This window comes from Dasypus novemcinctus, chromosome 22 (genome assembly GCF_030445035.2).
Source record: "Dasypus novemcinctus isolate mDasNov1 chromosome 22, mDasNov1.1.hap2, whole genome shotgun sequence".
In the NCBI taxonomy this organism is placed as follows: Eukaryota; Metazoa; Chordata; class Mammalia; order Cingulata; family Dasypodidae; genus Dasypus; species Dasypus novemcinctus.
The window spans coordinates 38,421,326-38,441,690 of NC_080694.1; positions in this window are offsets into that span (position 1 = coordinate 38,421,326).

The following is a 20,365-nucleotide window of genomic DNA, read 5'->3' on the forward strand; positions in this document are numbered from 1 at the left end:
TCTTTGAGACAAGTTTTGTAGATCTGGACTCCCCATCTTAAACAAGCAAAAGTAGACAAGAAATGTGAAAAAGCATTAGAAATGGTTCTATAGCCTTACCAAAAGCCTATCTTCTAGTGCAATCTTACTCCTATATACCCACTTCATCAGGGCTGCCAGAAGAAATAGCCTCTGCCCATGACCTGTATGACTCTCTAAGTCTTAGTTTCCACATGTGTAAGATAAAGGTGATAAAACCAACCCATCATTCCAGCCTCTGGCATGAATGTCCCCTCCTCAGGAGTGCTAGACTTCAAGTTACTCTCTAGCTCACTAATATTCTTTTGTATTTTATTCATTGCAGTTATTGCTCTTTTTTTAACCATCAACACTGCTGTATTTGCTTTATAATTTTTTCCATGCCATACACTTTCTCTAAAATACACACATACTCATAGTTACCCATTTTCCCCCTGAAACATTTGAGCATAAGTTGCACACGTGAAATCCTTTCACCCCACCCCATCACCAAATACTCCAGTGTGCATTTCCTTAAAACAAGGGCATTCCAGAAGTTTCACATTAATACCACACAATTATATATAATCTACATTCTGAGTTCAGATTTCACCAACTGTCCCAATAAAGTCATTTATAGCAATTTGTTTCCTTGGTCCAGGATCCAGTCCAGGACCAGTCGTTGCATTAAGTAGTCCCATCTCTTTAAGTCTCCTTCAGCCTTTTCTGTCTTTCATAACATTGACATTTTTTGGAGATAACAGGCCAGTTATTTTGTAGAATGACTTGATTTGAGTCTTGCTCTTTTTATTTTTTATTTTTATTTTTATTTTTTAGAGCAGTTATAGGTTTACAGAAAAATCATACAAAAAATACAGAGTTCCCATATACTAACCCCCATACTCAGTTTCCTTTAATTAACATTTATCACTACTGTGGTACATTAGTTATGATTAATGAGCCAATATTATATAATTACACTATTAACTAAAGTCCATAGTTTATATTAGAGTTCTCTCTTTTTATTGTACAGTTCTATGGTTTTTAAAAAAAATTATTGTGGTATCATGTATATATATGTATGTATAGCATAAAATTTACCATTTTAACCACTTTTTAGTGTGTGATTCAGTGATATTAATTAAATTTGCAATGCTGTGTTACTATCACCACCTCCATTACCAAAACTTTTCCATCACCCCAAACAGAAACTCTGTTCCCATTAAACATTAACTCCCCATTCCTTGCCCCATAGCCCTGTCCCTGGTAATCTGTATTCTAATTTCTGACACTATGAATTTACATAATCTAATTATTTCATATCAGCGAGATCATACAATACTTGTCCTTTTGTGCCTGGCTTATTTCTTTCAACATGATGTCTTCAAGGTTCATCCATGTTGTTGCATGTATCAGAACTTCACCTCTTTTTATAGGTGAATAATATCCCATGGTGTGTATGCACCATATTTTATTTATCCATTCATCTGTTGATGAACATTTGAGTTGCTTCCACTTTTTGGCAACTGTGAATAATGCTGCTAAGAACATTGGTCTGCAAATATCTGTTTGATGGTCTGCTTTCAAATCCTTTTGTATATACCTGGAAGTGGGATTACTAGGTCATATAATAAGTCTGTATTTAATTTTCTGAGGAATCACCAAACTGTTTTCCAGGGCAGCAGCACCATTTTATATTCCCAGCAACAATGTAAGAGAGTTCTTACTTCTCCACGTCCTTGCTAATACTTACTTTTCATTTTTTAAATAATAGCCATCTAGTGGGTATGAAGTGGTATCTCATTATGGCTATAATTTACATTTCCTGAAAGGTTAATGATATTGAGCATCTTTCATGTACTTATTGTCATTTGTATATCTTCTTAGGAGAAATATATATTCGAGTCCTTTGCTCATTTTTAATTGGGTTGTTGAGATATAGGGGTTTGTTGAGTTTTGAGCGTTCTTTATATATTCTAGATACTAGTCCTTTATTAGGTATGTGGTTTACAAGTATTTTTCCCTGTCTCTAGCTTGTGTTTTCATCCTTTTCACATGAGTTTTCACAGAACAAAAGATTTTAATTTTGATGAGGTTCAATTCACTGATTTTTCCTTTCATGGATTGTGCTTTTGATGTCAAACCCAAAAAGTCTTTCTTTGCTTAGAGTTATATCTTGGATATTTTCTCCAATGTTTTTTTCCTCAAATTTTTATGGTTTTATATTTGCATTTAAAAGTCTATGGCCCATTTTGAATTAATTTTTATATAAGGTGTGAAGTTTAGGTTGAGATTTATTTCTTTAAAATTTTTTTTGCTTCCAAATATCCAATTGCTCTAACACCATTTTTTGAAAAGGCTATCACTCCCCCATTGAATTGCTTTAGTAACTTTGTCAAAAATCAGCTTATTTGTGTGGGTCTGTTATGGGGTTCTCTAATTCATTACATTGGTCTATGTGTCTTTCCACCAATATCATACTCTCTTGATTATTATAGCTCTATAGCAAAACTTAATATCAGATAGACTGATTAGCTCCACTTGATTCATATTTGTCAAGAGTGTTTTCTTTACTTCAGTCTGTGCTTTTTCATATAAATGTTAAAATAAACTTGTTCATGTCTATTAATAAATCTTACTGGTTTTGTTAGGAATTGCATTAAAACTATAGATCTATTTTGGGATAGCTAACACCTTAACTGTATTGATTCTTCCAATCCATGAACTTCTTTGCTTTCTTTCATTAGCATTTTGTAATTCTCAGCATTCAACTCGTGTGCATAGTTTGTCATGGTTATCCCTAAATATATCATTTTCTTCAGAGTAGTTATGAATGTTATTAGACTTTTTTATTAATTTTAAGTTTTTTATTTTGAAATAGTTTCAAATCTACAGGACATTTACAAAATTAATACAAGCCCATACAGAGAACTCTGATATAGCTCTATTCCCCCACCCCAGATATACAGATTCATCAGTTTTAACACTTTGCCACATTTACCATATCATTCTATCTATCCATCCTCTTATCAATATCAATCTATCCAATTATCTATCTGTCTGCCTGCTTATCTATTTATAAATCCATTTTCTGAGCACCTAAGTGGAGATTATATACATTCGACTCTTGGAACACTTACTACTGTAGTTCCTAAGAACTACACTTAAGGATGATCCACTTCTACATCCACCTTAAGTGCAGTTATCAAATTCAAGAAATTTAACATCAGTATAAAGCCTGCAGGCTATATTTTAATTTTTTCACATGTTTAAATAACGTTTCTTTTGAGCATTCTGTCCAGGATCATGCATTGCTTTTAATTGTTGCTGTCCCTTTATTTGCTTTTTTTTTTTATTGTGTGGACATATATACAGTATAAACGTACCCATCTTAACCACTCCCAAGCATACCATGCAATAGGATCAATCACATTCACAATGTTGCAGTACCTTCCACTCATAAAACTTTCCCATCTCCCCAAAAAAGAAACCCTACATCCAGTATACATTATCTCCCCATTGCTCTGTCCCCAACCTTAGCAACCTGTATTCTAATTCTTATCTCTGTCTCTTTAAGCTTTCTTATTCTTCACTATTTTCTTTGTAGTTACCATGAAGCTTAAATTTGACATCCTAAAGTTATATAAAACTATAAAAATATAGTTTGCTTTGATATCAACTTAACTTCAATAGAATACACAAACTATGTCCCTATACCCATCTTTACCTTCACCTTTATGTAGTTCTTGTCTCACAAGTTGAATATTTATACATTTTGAGTCCAAAACCACTGATTTATCATTACAATTTAAACATTTACCTTTTAGATACAATGGAAAGTAAGAAGTGCAGTTATAAACCAAAAATATAGTAGCACAGAAATTTATATTTACTTATATTTACCCCTGAGGTAATCCTCACCAAAGATCTTTATTTCTTCATGCAGGTTCAAACTACTGTATATTTCCCTTTCCTTTCAACCTGCAGAACTCCCTTTAATATATCCTGTAGGACTGGTTTAGTGGAGAACTCTCTGAGTTTTTATTTCTGGGAATGTTTTAATCTCGCCCTCATTTTTTGAAACACAGTTTTGCCAGATATAGAATTCTTGGTTGTCAATTTTTTACTTTAAACACTTCAAATGTGTCATCCCATTGCTTTCTTGATTTCAAGGTTTCCTATGAAAAATAAGTGCTTTGCCTTATTGAGGCTTCTTTTTATTGGACATGTTATTTCTCTCATGACTTTCTCTTTGATCTTTGGCATTCTATAGTTTGATTACAGTATGCTGTGGCATGGATCTATTTGAGTTATCTTGTTTGGAGTTCATTGAGTATCTTTGATACAAAAGATATTCATATCTTTTGTTAAATTTGGGAAGTTTTCCACCATTATTTCTTTAACTATTCTCTCTGCCCCTTTCTCTTTTTCTTCCCCTTTTGACACTCCCACAGCATGTATATTAGTATGCTTAATAGTGTTGCACATGTTCCTCAGGCTGTATTCACTTTTCTTGATTCTTTCTTCCTTCCGATCCTTAGACTGGATGATTTCAATTGTCTTATCTTAAAGTTCACTGATTCTTTTTTCTGCTAGCTCCAATCTGTTGTTGAAGACCTGTAGGGAATTCTTAATTTCTTTCTTCAACTCTATTTGACTCCTTTTCATAATTTCCTTCTCTATATTGATATTCTCTTTGGGCTTATCTATCATTTTCCTGATTTCCTTTAGCTTTTTGTTCATGTTTTCATTTAGCTCTTTGAGCATATTTAGAACCTTTTTTTTTTTAAGTCTTTGGTGTGTTTCAGGTCTGGTACTTCTCATTGATGGTTTCTAGTGCTTTAATTTTCTCCTTTGCCTCTGCCATCACTTCCTGTTTCTTCTTATGTTTTGTCACTTTTTCTGTTATTTGAATTTAGCTCTCAAACATCTATTCCTTAATCTTCTATGCAGTTGGTATTATAACAGAGCTTTCCTTGAATGCAAGAAAATAGGAAAAAAAAAAGAAAGAAAGAAAGAAAAAAAGGATCTTTCCCAGTTTTGGCAGATTGACTTATACAAATGCTCCACTTCAGAGCTTATCCATAGAGTGAGTTGAGAGAATAACTCCAGGCAAAATGTTGGGTCCTCCCTGATCCTTTCTGTACATGCACCTTGTCTTGAGCATGTTCATGTGGCCCTGGAAATTCTCCATTTACATGGATAAGAATGTCCCCTCTTCCCTAGGAAACAGTTTCCTCAAGTACCCAGGCACTGTAAATCTTATAGCCAGCAATCCCTTGCCCCAGGCAGCATGACCTGACAGCTCTCCCATAGCACTCTATAGAAGAGTTCTGTGAGCTTCCTTGTATATCCAGGACAAGTTCTGGGACATTGAGTACCTTAGACCACTACCATTTAGCTTGGGCAAGACATACATGTGCCTAGTAGATGCATGAGGGTTACTCTACTCCCTCTGGAACCAAGACCTGGATCAATACTTGGAGCATGAGGCAGCTCTGAGCCAATCTGGCAGATCTTGCTGGTTGCTCAAAGCTTCTGTGGTGGGCACAGAGTCCTAAGCATCTCATTCAGCTATCTTGATCTAGATGCCTTTAATTTCAGTTTTCACATGTTCATTGTTAGTATACAGAAATGCAATTGATTTTTCTGTATTGATCATGCATTGCGTGACCTTGTTGAACTCAATTATTTGTCCTAGAAGGGTTTTCTTTTGGTAGATTTGGCATTTTCTACATAGACAATTATGTCACTTGAAAATAGATATCATTTTATGTCTGTTTTCACTCTGTATTCCTGTTTTATTTTTTGGCCTTATTCCAATGGCTAGAACTTCCATTACTATGTTGAATAAGAATAGTGAGAACAGACATCCTTGCCTTGTTTCCAACCTTAGAGGGAAAGCATTTGGTCTTTCACAACTAAGTATGATGTTTACTGTAGGTAGAGTAGATGATCTTTTATTTTTAATCAAGTTGAGGTAATTCACTACTGCTTCTAACTTGCTGAAGGTTTTATCATGAAAGAGGATTGTCAAATGCTTTATCTGTGTCAATGGATATTATTATATTTTTTCTTTATCTTCTTAGAATGATGAGTTATATTGATATTCATATATTGAACCAGCCTTGCATACCTGGGATAGATCCCGTTTGGCCATGGTATATAGCTTTTTTTGATACATTGTTGGATTCTGTTTGCTAATATCTTGTTGAGGATTTCTGTGTCAAAGTTTGTGAGAGACAAGCCTTATGCCAGCCTTTTTTTGTTCTGCCTTTGTCTGGTTTTGGTATTTGATAATATTGACCTCATAAAATGTGTTAGGAAGTATTCTCTTCTCTCCTATTTTCTGGAAGAGATCATATAAAATTGTTATTAATTCTTCTTTAAATATTTGGTAGAATTCTCCAGTATGCAGAAAAGAGTTAACATGGCAGACCTAAGACTGCTCTCCTTAGAAAGACCTGCTTGCATTTGGCTCTTGACTAGCATCTGGGAACTTGACTTATGTATTTCTAAACTGATATAAGATTTTCCCAAATGGCAAGAGTGACTCACTGTACCTAAACTGTTACTGGAGAAAAATATGCTTATGTTGAACACCTGTTTTTCCTCTTGGCATCTGGAATTTCATTGACTGTGGTCAGTTACACATGCATTATCTGCCTACACAACCAGCCCCCAGTAACACTGCCCCCCAAATTCCTATACCTAGAAGAGCTTCTCTGGTTGACAATACTTCACATGTTTTGTCACAACTCATTACTGGAGGAATTAGGAACATCGTTTGTGACTCTACTTGGAGAGGTCTCTTGGACACTTATGCCTGGTTTCCTCATGACTTCAATGCATGTGGCTTTTCCCTTTGCTGATTTTGTGTTGTATCCTTCGACTGTAATAAATCTTAACTATGATTATGACTATATATGGTGAGGCCTGTGAATTCTCCTAGTGAATCACTGAAACTTAGGCACTTTTGGTAAAATCATCTAGGTCTAGAAATTTCTTTTTCAGGAGATTTTAAATTGCACATTCAATTTCTTAGTCGTCATAGCACTATTCAGATTATCTATTTTATTTTGGTTGAGTTTTGACAGTTTGTGGTTTTGAAGGAAATAGTCTATTCCTTCTAAGCTTTCAAATTTGTGGGTAAAAGTTGTTCATAGTTATTATCTTTCCAATAACTATATTTCATTCCTGGTATTGATTATTTGCATCTGCTTTTTTATATCTGTCAGTCTTGCTAGAGGTTTGTCAATTATATATTAATTTTTTCCCAAATACCCAGCTTTTTATTTCATGGAGTTCAGTTTACCTATTTTCAATTTCATTGTTTTCTGCTTTTATCTTTTGTATTTCCTTGCTTATGCTCGCTTTGGCTTTATTTGCTCTGCTTTTTCTAGTTTCTGAAAGTAGAAATTTAGATTAGATTATTTATTTGAAACCTTTCCTCATTTCTAAAGTTAGTATTTAACACTAAAATTACTCTCTCAGCACTGGTTTACCCGTATCTAATACATTTTATATCTTGTTTTTTGTTTTTATGGGGTTCTTTTTTATTTAATTTCCTTCCATATATCCTTTGTCCTGTGGATTCTTTTTAAATTGTCAAATCTTCACATGCTTAGAGATTTTCCTACTGTCTTTCTGTTATTTATTTCTAGACAAATTGCATTTCTTGTTTGATACTTTATTTTCCTGAAATTGTTTTATGGTCCAGGATATGATCTGTATCAGTGAATTTTTTAAGGGAGTTTGAAAACTTTGTGTATTCTGCTGTTTTGAGTGGAGTGTTTCTACTATGTCAGTTAGATCCTGTTGGTAGTTTGTATTTTTTTCAGATGTTCTATATCCTTAATGAGTTTTGGTCTAGTAGTTCTATCAGTTCTGAGAAATGGGTGCTAAAGTCTCCAACTACAATTATAGATTGGCCTATTTCTCTTTTCAGCTCTATCAGTTTTGATTCATGTATTTTGAGCCTCTGTTATTTGATACATATCTATTTAGTACCTGTGGCAGATTGATATTATTGATGAATTCTGAAAAGAAATATTGATTATGTTTGTAAACTTATCTGTTCCTCTGAGTGTGATACCCTTTGATTGTCTTAAATTCAGAGATTCCACCTATACTTGATTAAATTAAGATTAGGGCTTTGATTCAGTAGGATGTTGAATCTCTGCCCCGTTGGTGGGCAGACACTAACACAGAAAATTATGTGGCAGAAGAGACAGCTTAATAATTTTAATGCTAGAGCCCCTGAGAGAGAGCCAAGCCATTCACCTGATAGTTTACAGCTGGCCTTGGGGAAAGAGTGAGCAACTGAGCCAGGAAAGAGATGAGGTCTGGGAAGAGAGACAAGCCTTATGCCAGCCTACAGCTAAGAACAGAAGAAGCTAGAACCATGGAGCCTTAAGAGGAAGAAGAAGGCTGAACCCACACAGAGACCAGTAGCCATCTTGCTCCAACACGTGGCAACAGACTTTGATGAGAGAAGTAACTCATTCTTTATGACTGTAAGCTTCTACCCAAATAAATACCCTTTGTAAAAATCAAAACAGATTTCTGGTACTTTGCGATAGCACCTCTTTGGCTGACTAATACAGTACCCTTATGTCTTCCACATTTCATAGTTATCATTAGGGTAGGAACCCAAAGATGGGTCCTCTTAAATGGGTATGTCATCTATTCTAGACCAGAAGAACCTCAGGTATTCTTTCATATGGATGGAGGTTTGGGGATTCTTTGACACTCACCTTGCAAGTCTGCAGAGGGCTCTGCAAGAATGTAAGTGCTCTACAAGGAAGCCTGAAGAGGACTCTTGCGGCGGCTTGCTCGGTCGGTAGAGGTGGGGTCTGGCTGCGGACGAGGGGTCGGTCCCGCTTGGGACAAGGGGTCGGTCCCACTTGGGACAAGGGGTCGGTCCGGCAGCAGACGAGGGATCGGTCTCACAAGGGGTTGCGCGGTTCGGCTGACGGGGTCGCCCGGCGAAGCCGGCGACGAAGGGGTCGCCCGGAGAAGCCAGCGACGAAGGGGTCGCCCGGAGAAGCAGGCGACGAACTGGGGACAAGGGAGGCCAGGCCCTTGTCGGGGGCTCTCAGGACTGGAGGGCGCACGGCAGAAGAACTACCGCGGAGACAAGGTAAACACGCAAGTCCACTTTACTGAGGGAGAGGCAACAGTTTTATAGGGGCTGGGGAAGGCTGATTGGTCGAAGCCATGCCCTGTTCTGATTGGTTGCCGGCGAAAGGTCAGTGGGCGGTACTGGACGGGGGGAGGGGTGGTGGTTAGGGATTGGCTGTTGCTGTTGCTGGGGGAAGGGGCAGGGTTTAGGGATTGGTGGCTGCTGTTGCTGGGGTGGAGGGCAGACTGGATTTTCCCGCCCACGCCTGGCTGTTGCTGCTGTTGGGGGGAGGGAAAAGGGCAGACTGGATTTTTCCGCCCACGCCTGGCTGTTGCTGCTGTCGGGGGAGGGGAAAAGGGCAGCCTGGAATTTTCCACCCTGCGCCTGCGCAGGGAGAAAGAAGAAGAAGGGTGCCACCCCACAGGCATCGTGTGGCGCCATCCGGAAGGAGGGGCGGCCGCAGAAGCATGGCTGCCGAGAAGGGGAGACCCGAGGGCACTCTACGCCCATGCCGAGCTTCCTTCAGGGGTGGCGGTGAGTCCGACCAGCCACCCTATTATGGGGCAGCGGCTTGGCCTGCCGCGGCTGCTCCCCCACCAGGCCAGCAAACCACACTTCAGCCCGAGGGGTGACCGCAGACTCTGCAAAGAGACTTGGGGTCTGAATAGTCACTATACTTTCACCTTTGTAAGGGGTTATGTTTAACAATCAGAGAAAATCTGATTAGGTAGAGAGAACAATTAGAAGTGGCCTAATGGTCAAACTGCGTAGCGTGACCTATGAGCTACTGAGATTTGTGGATCATGAAAACACTGGGGAAAATTTACTTGAATGGGATAGAAAGGCATCACATTTACATATTTTGAACTTCAATAACTATTAAAATACTACCACATCATTTATAAATAGGGAACCTGAGGCTCAAAGAGATCAGTCACAACCTCTATGAAGCACAGACGGGCTTTGAAGCCAGGTCTGCCCGTCGCTAGAATCCAAGCTCCTTCCACCATGCCACCCTACCTCCCTTGAGTGAATCCCTATAACAGACTGCTGTCTTTGAGGTCAAGAAGGCACACTGCCCAGAAACAGAGCTAACTTGGCATTGGTTCTCACTTTCAGAATTCTTCCCTTTGTTCAGACATGGTCAACAGTGAAGCATCTGGCTAAAGCTAAGTTAGGTGCTGACCAAAGGACTCCAAGCATGAGCAAATTCTGAACTTTCTTTCAAAGAGCACGGGTTAGGCAACCAGCCTGGGCAATGTTGGCCAGGGTACTGGAGAAGTCATGCACACACATTAAGTGGCCATCTCCCAGCCCTCACCTACCTCCCGACCCTGCCTCCTCTTTTATTGTGTGACAATGCTTCAGTCTGCTTCCATTCCACAACCTTGGGGAGATGTGAAGTCTAATGAAAAGGCCCAACCTGACCTTAAACCCAGAGATTGAAAACAAGCAGTCCCAGGTGCTAATTGAGGCATGAATTCTCAGTGGAAGGGCCCTTCCCCACAAACCAGATTAAAAACCACACTCAAACAATATAGATTTGTCTCTCTTTTCTGATATGAAGTGGGGCATGTGGAGCTGCCATCTATGACCCCCACCCTGAGCAGTTTTGGCAACTCTGGGAGACCAGCCATGATGGGATTTCTCTCCCTGCTCTTTTGGGCTCTGTGCTGTGAAAAGTAACAAACAGGTTATTTGTTCTTCTGGACACTTTGTGCTGTGCAAATAAGAAAGTCGATTTACTGAAAGTTTCTGTTGTGTCCATGAGCCTGTGCTCCAATGATGCACCATTGTAGCAACTTGCCCTACACAGGGGTCCCTCCTCTCACCCCATCCTTCACAGCCACACCCTCTTGGATTGACATACTATGCCCAACCTATGCTTAACATGACATTCTCCCTAATGTTCTCTAGCCAGACTTCCCCACCCTTAGTGAGGATTCCCTCACCTTTGATGCAAGAAAATACAGGTAAATAAATGTGGTTGGAATTAGAAGAAAGGCAGATGGGGTGGGTGATGAACAAATGGCTGGATTTGTGTAATTACAGCCTGGTGGGGAGGAAGGAGGAACCTGATGCTCATGTGATCCATTATTTTGTTACTTATGGTTTAACACCAAAAAAGGCTGGAATGCATCTGAGACAAATTGTTCTCCATTCTCATCTCCACTCAGCCAAGATTGAGACAATTATTAGAATTGAATTTAAAATTTTAAGCATCTCTTTCATCCTAGAGGGAAAGAAATCATGTGTAGATGGTGCACCCTATAATAAAGACTGTAATTAACACGTGAAAGGTCTGTGATAAATGTAATGTAATAGGTAGAGATATGGCTTCTGTTCAGCTTTGTAGCCTTTGGCTTCAGAACAAAGACTGCAAATTTGAGAGGTGATGATACAGCATAAAACCTAAGGGCCACAGATGGATGGTCCATCTCTTATAAGTTCCTCTATTACATCTTTACCTACAATGACCTTTGGATGTCAACTTCTGGGGGAAATGTTAGCCTTTAAAAACCCAACTCTCTCAAGATTGACTATAAATCTTTTATGGAAATTAAAGATGGAAAATACATTTCTTTTTCATTGGTCTCATTTTTCTAATAAATGCCTTAGGGACTCACAGCTTAATCAATGCTTCCAATCTCCTGAAAATTAAATTATCTTCCATTCGTGAGCTAGATAAAAGTGATGTAAGTAGGTGGAATAATTTTGCTCTTAGCATTACTGACTGAATGGCATTATCATAGTGTTTCCCCCACCTGTGTTATTTATTTCAAGAACAACCTGGAGTTGCTGTAAAAAGATTATTTCACTAAAGAGTATGTTTCCAAAGTAGTCAAACTCAGTAAATAGACTGTGCTTCAATTTATACTGTGGAGTAAATGTATAAATTTGAAGCCATTGACTTTCATCGAATGAACGTGGGTTTAGTCTTCCCCAAGTCACAACATTAACAAAAAATTTAGTGTTCTTACATAAGACATGTCTTATGTAAAACAAACCTTACAAATTCCAATTTATAAGATAAACCTATAAACTGGAATTACAGAAAAAACTTAGTGAAAGTTCGCTATCCTTTGATAAGAATAGCTTGTCTTGGCATACTTCATTTATTAGTTTATTCTACATTTATTTAACACCCATTATGTACTAGGATCAAACCCAGGCTCTTAATAGCAATGGTTATTGAACTTGTAGTATGCATCAGAACTATCTAAGACCTTCTAAGTTCTGATTCAGTAGGTTTCAGATAGAGCCCAACAATTTGCATTTCTTACAAACTACCAGGTAACCGTGGCTGCTGGTCTGTACGTCTCACTTTGAGAAGCACTGTTCTAAAGGATTCAGCCCTTAGTGGTCAGCGTAGGGCCAAGAGATGCCCTTTGGCGCAGGTGAATGTGATTACCGTGGAGTAAATGAAGTCGAGGTTCCAGTGCCCTCACTTCCGTGGACCCCTTCCAAGGACTAATTGAGGCCTCAGCAACGTGTTCACGTGGTCCTAGCGTTTGTAAAATTTGCAAATCCCTTCCTTGGTTAAGACCACTGTCTTCCAGGCTGACAGATTCTCCATCACACTGCTCCTCCTGTCGGTGGTGTGGAGTCAGGATTGTGCTAAGGAGAACTCAGATTGGGCATATGTGGTAGATGGAATCATCTCCTGCCCAGAGATATGGTCAAGCCCTAACCTCCCATCCTGGATTTGCAACTGGTATCTTCAAAGACTCTATTAAGATGTGGCCAAAGTGAAACAAGGAGGGCTTTAATCCAATATGACTGGAGTCCTTAAAAGCAAAGGAAATGTTGACATGGAAGTAGAAGCCAGAGGAGGAAACTAAAGGAGCTCACTTTATGATGGAGGCAGAGAGGGCGTCACCACCAGAACGCTAGACTTCAGGGAAATCATGGTCCTGCTGATACCTTGATGTTGGACTTCTAACTTTCAAACCTGTGAGATGATCAATTCCTGTTTCCTAAGCCTGTTGTATTTGTTATAGCAGCTCTGGCAAATTACAGGAGCATACACTCAATTGCTAAAGTTGGATATATTTGTGTGCTCCAGTCACTTCTATTGATAATTCCATGTTTAAAGTTGTTGCCATTCTTGTGTAGGAATTTCCTTCCACAAAGATCCTCCACCCACTCTGCTGACTCACCAGCATTGACTACAAGGTTCATGTTCAGAAGTCATTGCCCTACTCTGCAGAGTATAATTAAAAGAAAATACTAGATAAGATATCATTTATGGGAGTTTATCTGTGCAGTTTATGAGTCATGAATCGGGCTGCATCCAAACCACACATGAAAAGGAGCTGCACCAAGAGAATGGAAAGGGAAGGGGAGGCTTATACAGGGCAAATGTGGAAGAAAAGGAGGTAGTGTTCTGATCGGCTAATGCTGTTTCCCGTTTTCTAAGGGGGTCTTAGAAAGTGGAGAGCAGATTGATTAAGCATGTGTGCTTGTCCATTCTGATAAGTTATTTCCACTGGACTGAAACTGGCTTATCACCAGCTGTTGTTTATGTACAAAATAGATTATCTATTTTGATGATCATTAAATTTAGAATAAAATCCAGCTAAAAATTAATGAAGTATAAAAGATCCAGAAAGATGAGTAATGCAATCAATAGGAATTATTCTAATCCTGAGAAGTGAATTATAACAGGAAAAAAATTTACATGAACCAAAAAGCAGTGATTCATGAAGAGAAAGAAACACATTTTGAATAGAAATAGAGAAGAGACTCTCAGGCTGTTTGATATTGCAATTAATGAAGAAGAGTGAGTCCTATGAGCACAAGTGGGAAAAGATTTAATTTAGAATGACAGCACAAACCACTGATATCAACGATGATAACCTAAAAGTCTTAACAGGCCCCTCAGGTCCATGATGAACAAAATGGTTTATGATTTCGCTAACTCAGAAATAATAGTTTTAAAGACTACTTATGACATAATAATGAGTTGAAAACAACTGAAATATTACAGTTCTTATAGGAAACAAACTTGGTAGTTCTCACACATTTGACAATAACGCTTAAAATTTACCAATACAAATTGTGAAATTGAACACATTTTCCCTAAACTTTCAATAATAAAAACAAGGTCAATCAAAAATAGCTAGAGGGGGAAATGGACTTGGCTCAGTGGATAGGGTGTCCGTCTACTACACGGGAGGTCCGCGGTTCAAACCCTGGGCCTGCTTGACCCGTGTGGAGCTGGCCCATGCGCAGTGCTGATGCGCGCAAGGAGTGCTGTGCCACGCAGAGGTGTCCCTGCATAGCGGAGCCCCACGCGCAAGGAGTGCGCCCCATAAGGAGAGCCGCCCAGCGCGAAAGAAAGTGCAGCCTGCCCAGGAATGGCGCCGCACACACGGAGAGCTGACACAGCAAGATGATGCAACAAAAAGAGACACAGATTCCCGTGCTGCTGACAACAGAAGCGGACAAAGAAGACACAGCAAATAGACACAGAGAACAGACAACCGGGGTGGGGGGGAAGAGGAGAGAAATTTTTTTTAAAAATTGCTAGAGGAAAGACTGAATTATCTTTTTTTGTCCTTGTAGGAAAATATTACAAAATTGTCATCTGAAAAGAAGATCAAAGAATATGAAGCCAAAAAATCTAGGAGAAACAAATATTTTAGAGGAAGATCAGATTGTTAATTAGAAGAGTGTTATTTTTATGGAAATTATGATATTTGTTGTATTTGCCAGCATTTAAACTGTAACGATTTATTATTTCTTTATTCATTTAAAATAAATATTCATTTTAATTTAAAATTTGTATTTTCAATTTTGTATTTTTTTTTCAAGAGGGCCCCATAAATTGGAAAAGATTTAGGTGCCACAAAACCTGTTGACTATCCAAGTAATTATGAATTGAATTGAAATAAAAATTCTGTAAGCAAAGTGGACTCAGGGAATTTTTTTTTAACCATGAAACCTCCAATGCCCAGCACATAGTAGGCGCTTAATAAAAACTTGTTAAAAAATAACAAGTGAAGCATATATTCAAATCATGGTGAGATAGAGCTACAAGCACCAGCAAGGTGCTACAGATCAGGTCAGATTTGACACATTTTCTTCTTACTAGCCCAGATTTATTGGTCCTGTGAAGAGCACTGTACTAGAGTCTAAAAGACTAAAGTTGTAGATGAAAGTCCTTCAGAGAACTCTAAATCCAGCTAAGGGGGGCATTATCAATATAAAACACATCACAACCTTTGATGAGTAGCAAACCAGTGGAATGGTAAGGCAAGTGTGCTGGAGGTCAGAGAGGCAAGATAGCACTGGGCTGGCTTGGGAACAGATCCATGGAATAGTTAGCTCTGAGGAGGAAAAGAGAAGAAGCAGAGACAGGCACTTTGAAGAAGGAGAGGCATGGACAAAGGGTAGAGGGGATGCCAATGTGGTCGGCTTCAGGTAGGAAAATCCTGAGAGGAGAAGTTTGAGCTGCTTTTGGAAAATCACTCATGAAAGCCAAAAATACCAAGGTAATGCATATGAATGCCATCCTAAGGGTAGGAAAAAATAATGCAAAGGGTCCTGTGCACGGGAATGTCCATGTCAGCTGGTGTATTAGTCAGGGTTCTTTTGTGAAACAGAATCAATACGAGAAATCTGTAAATAGTATGAGATTTATGAGATTCTCTCTTGTGACCGTGGGGATGCACAAGTCCAGGTTCTGCAGGGAAGCTGCAAACCCGGGCTCCAATGAAAGACCAATGAAGGCCTTGATAAGTTTCCGGGAGACATTGGCTGTCCAAAGAAGAGCTGGGAAATTCTCTCTGAATGTTGTAATCGCTTCCCTTTTTAAGGCATTCAATTGATTGGATAAAGTCATTCATTGCTGATGGCAATCACTTTGGTCAATATAGATGTAAGCAGCCATGTATGCTCACTGATGACTAAAGCCCATAATTGTCCTTGTATTACAATTAGCCCAGTGCCTGCTTGACCAAACAACTGGGCACAACTGCCTGGCTGAGTTGACACATTAGCCTAACCATCACAGCTGGGATTCACAACACCTCTTCACCACGGCATGGGGAGGACTTGGAAAGATAGCCCTGGAGGCAGGGAGATCAGCCAGAGGCCGTTCCCAGAGTCCAGGCATGAGATGATGAAGACCAAGCCTGAGCTGGCAGTGGAAACAGCGAAGAAAGGATGGAACTGCGAAACAATGAAAAGAAGAGGAGTTTTGTTATTTTAACATTTATCAAATGGCTGGGATATAACAGATGTTTTTTCATGGGCTACTTCATTTAAACCTCAAACAATCCTGGGGAAATAGATTGTCTTTGTTTGCCAGTCCGCTATGAAAAATACGGCACATTGAGTTGGCTTAAACAGCAAGTATTTATTGGTTCACAGTTTGGGAGACTAGAAGTCCAAAGTCGTGATGCTGGCATGGCCATGCTTTCTCTCTGAAGTCTGTAGCATTCTGGCATTGGCTTGTCACAACCCTTGAGGTCCCTTGGCTTGCACTGCCACCTCCTGTTACATGACAATCTCTCTCTCCTTAGTCTGCCCTTCCAGTTCTGCTGATGTCTGGTTTCTGTTTCCTCTGCCAGCATCTGAATTTCCTCTCTGATTAAGTCATCCAACCTTATGGATTAAGACCCACTCCATTCAGTCTGACCTACACCCAAATAGGATTTTAGAACATCCCATTCATAAATGAATCCACGCCTTACTGATAATACATCTCCAAGGGGCCTGTCACAGTTTGATATTATTATGGATTCCAAGGAAATATATTGATTATGTTTGTAAACTGATCTTTTGCTCTAGTTAATACATTTTGATTATATTAAATTCAAAGGTTTTACATTTCCTTGATTAAGTCAAGATCAGCGTTGAGTCCATGCCCCCTTGGTGGGCTGATAGAAACAGACATTCCCTGAAGAAGACACACAGAAGAAAACTGAAAGAGGAGAGAACTTTGTCATTTCTGCCCTGCCATGTGACAGAAAGGAGAAGGATCAAACAGCTAAAAGCCCTGAGGGAGAGATGAGTCATTTGCATGAGAGTTTGCAGCCAAGGAGAACAAAGCAGCCGAGCAGCTAAGGCCAGAGAGACCAAGCAGACATTACCTGCCATCTTGCTTCAACACGTGGCAACAGACTTTGGTGAGAAACCAACCTCAAGTTGAACTCTTAGAGACTATAGCTGTAAACTTTTACCCCAAATAAATACCCTTTATAAAAGCCAAAAGATTTCTGGTACTTTGCATCAGCACCCCTTTGGCTGACTAATACAGGGTTCACACCCACATGAATGCACATTCAGATTAAGAACATGTCTTTTTTGGGGGTACATGATTCATTTTACCACAGATATCATCTGGGCTCAAAGAAGTTAAGATACTCACCTCTAACCACCCATGACTCAAGCTGAGGCGCTCCATGGCATATTCTTTTCAGACTCATGCCTTTCCACAAACACGAACTCCGTGAGGAAAGGTAGAGGTAGAAGTTGAGAACAGCTTCTAGGTTTGCATCATGAAGTACTGAGGTTGAACACAAATATGAGAGAAGTCTGTCAGAAAGCCGGTCTGGTTTGGGTAAAAGAAGAGGAATGGTCTGTTTTAAAGAACATCTTTTGGAGCCAACGATTTCTGTTTGAACAGCTGGAGTACAGCTTCTTGCTCCTTGTTCTCCCAGCCTGACAAGTATTTTGAGCCCAGCGACTTTTGAGAGAATCACTCCCCAGCTGTCCCTGACATTTTGAAATCTGTTCCCTGTTTGAATTAAGTGGAGTCCTCAGCCTTGGATGTGATGGCTATTGCACAAAGGTTGTAGAAAGCAGTTTATTTCGGCTTTATCTCCTGGTACAGCTGACCTTCTTAACAAAAATGTGCAATGCAAATAAGCTCCCCCTGTCTCTCGTGAAGGAAAGCCTAAGGTACAATTTAAAGCTATTGAAAGCAGGGAAACGGACTTTGGCCCAGTGGTTAGGGCGTCCGTCTACCATATGGGAGGTCCGCGGTTCAAACCCCGGGCCTCCTTGACCCGTGTGGAACTGGCCATGCGCAGTGCTGATGCGCGCAAGGAGTGCCGTGCCACGCAAAGGGTGTCCCCCGCGTGGGGGAGCCCCACGCGCAAGGAGTGTGCCCGTGAGGAAACCCGCCCGGCGTGAAAAGAAAGAGCAGCCTGCCCAGGAATGGCGCCGCCCACACTTCCCGTGCCGCTGACGACAACAGAAGCGGACAAAGAAACAAGACGCAGCAAATAGACACAGAGAACAGACAACCAGGGGAGGGGGGGAAATTAAATAAATAAATAAATCTTTAAAAAAAATAAATAAATAAAAAATAAAGCTATTGAAAGTTTAGCAGCCTAGTGTATCACCGTGAGCCCTGTTGTGGATGATGACTATGGTTAATAGTACAAATACAAGAACGTTCTTTCATGAATTATGACTAATGTATGTCGCTATTACAGGGTGTTAATAAGAGGGCGGTATGTGGAAAAAATACATCTAATGCAAACGATGGGCTACACTTAACAGTAATATTTTAATATTCTTTCATCAATTATAACAAAGGTACCATACCAATGCTAAGTATCAACCATACAGGGAAATATGGGAATGTTGTATTTTTTACATGACTTTTATGTAAACCTAAAACTTCTCTTTTAAAGAAGAGCTTAACAGCCTCATAACTGAACTCTCATAAAAGCCTTTCTGCCCAAAGGACTAAGCTATGGTCACACCTGAGGTTAAACTAATAAAATATGAAGAATGTATCCTTCATTTTCTGGGGTATGTTAAGAAGAGATATAATTATTTTCAATAAAGGAGGAGCTATTTATGCATTTCTACAATCTACATTTTAACAAAAAAACATGTTGATTTACTTAAATAGTCCCTAACAGGTCGATTTTAACAATTTAAATTAATCTATAAAGATAGCTGAAAAATTTTTAAACCTTAAAATGTCCTCTTTCTTTGGAAAGTGTGAAAATTAAAGAAAAAAAAAATGGCAAGGAAGCTGGCTTTGAAGTTCCTGCAGACATTCTATAAGGTTTGAGAAAATGATATTAAAAATGAAAGTAATAGTATCTACTTGCACTAACGAGCAGCATTTTCTTTTTTTAATTTCTCAGGGTATAAGATTAACATACAGAAGTAAGTTGTTTTCCTATATACCATCGGTGAAAAGTTGGAACTTGAAATTAAAAATACAATACCATTTACATTAACACCAAAAATAATTGAAATAATTTGGTATAACTCTAACAAATATAAACAGGATTTATGTGAGGAAAACTATACACTCTGGTGAAAGAAATCAAAGAAAACTGAAATAAATTGAGAGATAGTCTGTGTTCATGGATAAGAAGACACCATATTAATGTATCAGTTTTCCCCAACTTGGTCTATAGAATCCGTTCAATCCAATCAAAATCCCAGCAAATTATTTTGTGGTTATCAACAAACTGATTCTAAAATGTACATGCAAAGACAGTGAATAACCAACATAATACTGAAAAACAATGAAGTTGGAAGATTGACACTATCTGATTTTAAGGCTTAGTATAAAACTGCAGTAAGCAAGACAACACAGTATTGGTGAAAAAAACAAACAAATTCATCAATGGAACAGAAAAAAGCCCAGACATAAACTCACACAAGGATAGTCAGCTGATTTTGAAAGGATCAAAGAAAATTCAATGGAAGAAGGATAGTCACATATCTGATGAAGAACTTGTATCCAAAATACATAAAGAACTCTTAAAACTCAACAATAAGGAAACAAACAGCTCAATTTATAAAATGGGCAAAAGATCTGAAAAGACATCTCACCAAAAAAAATATACAGATGGCAAATATGCATATGAAAAGATGCTTAACCTCAAATGTCATTTGGAATGTTTGGAAAATTAGAACAATGAGATACCACTACACACCTATTAGAAGAGTTAAATATAATAACAACAACAACAAAAGAAAACTTATGGTCTTAAATGCTGGCATTAAATGGTATATTAATTAGTGATTAAAAAAAGAAAGAAATGCTCTATCAAGCCACAAAAAGATATGGAAAATGCATATTGCTTTGTGAAAGAAGCCAGTCTGAAAGGGTGCATACTATTATTCCAACTTAATGGTATTTTGGAAAAGACAAAACCAGAGAGACAGTAAAAATGTCAGTAGTTTCCACGGGTTCATAGTGGGGCAGAGGGTAGTAATAGGAGCGAATAAGTGAAGAATAGGGAATTTTATGATGGCAAA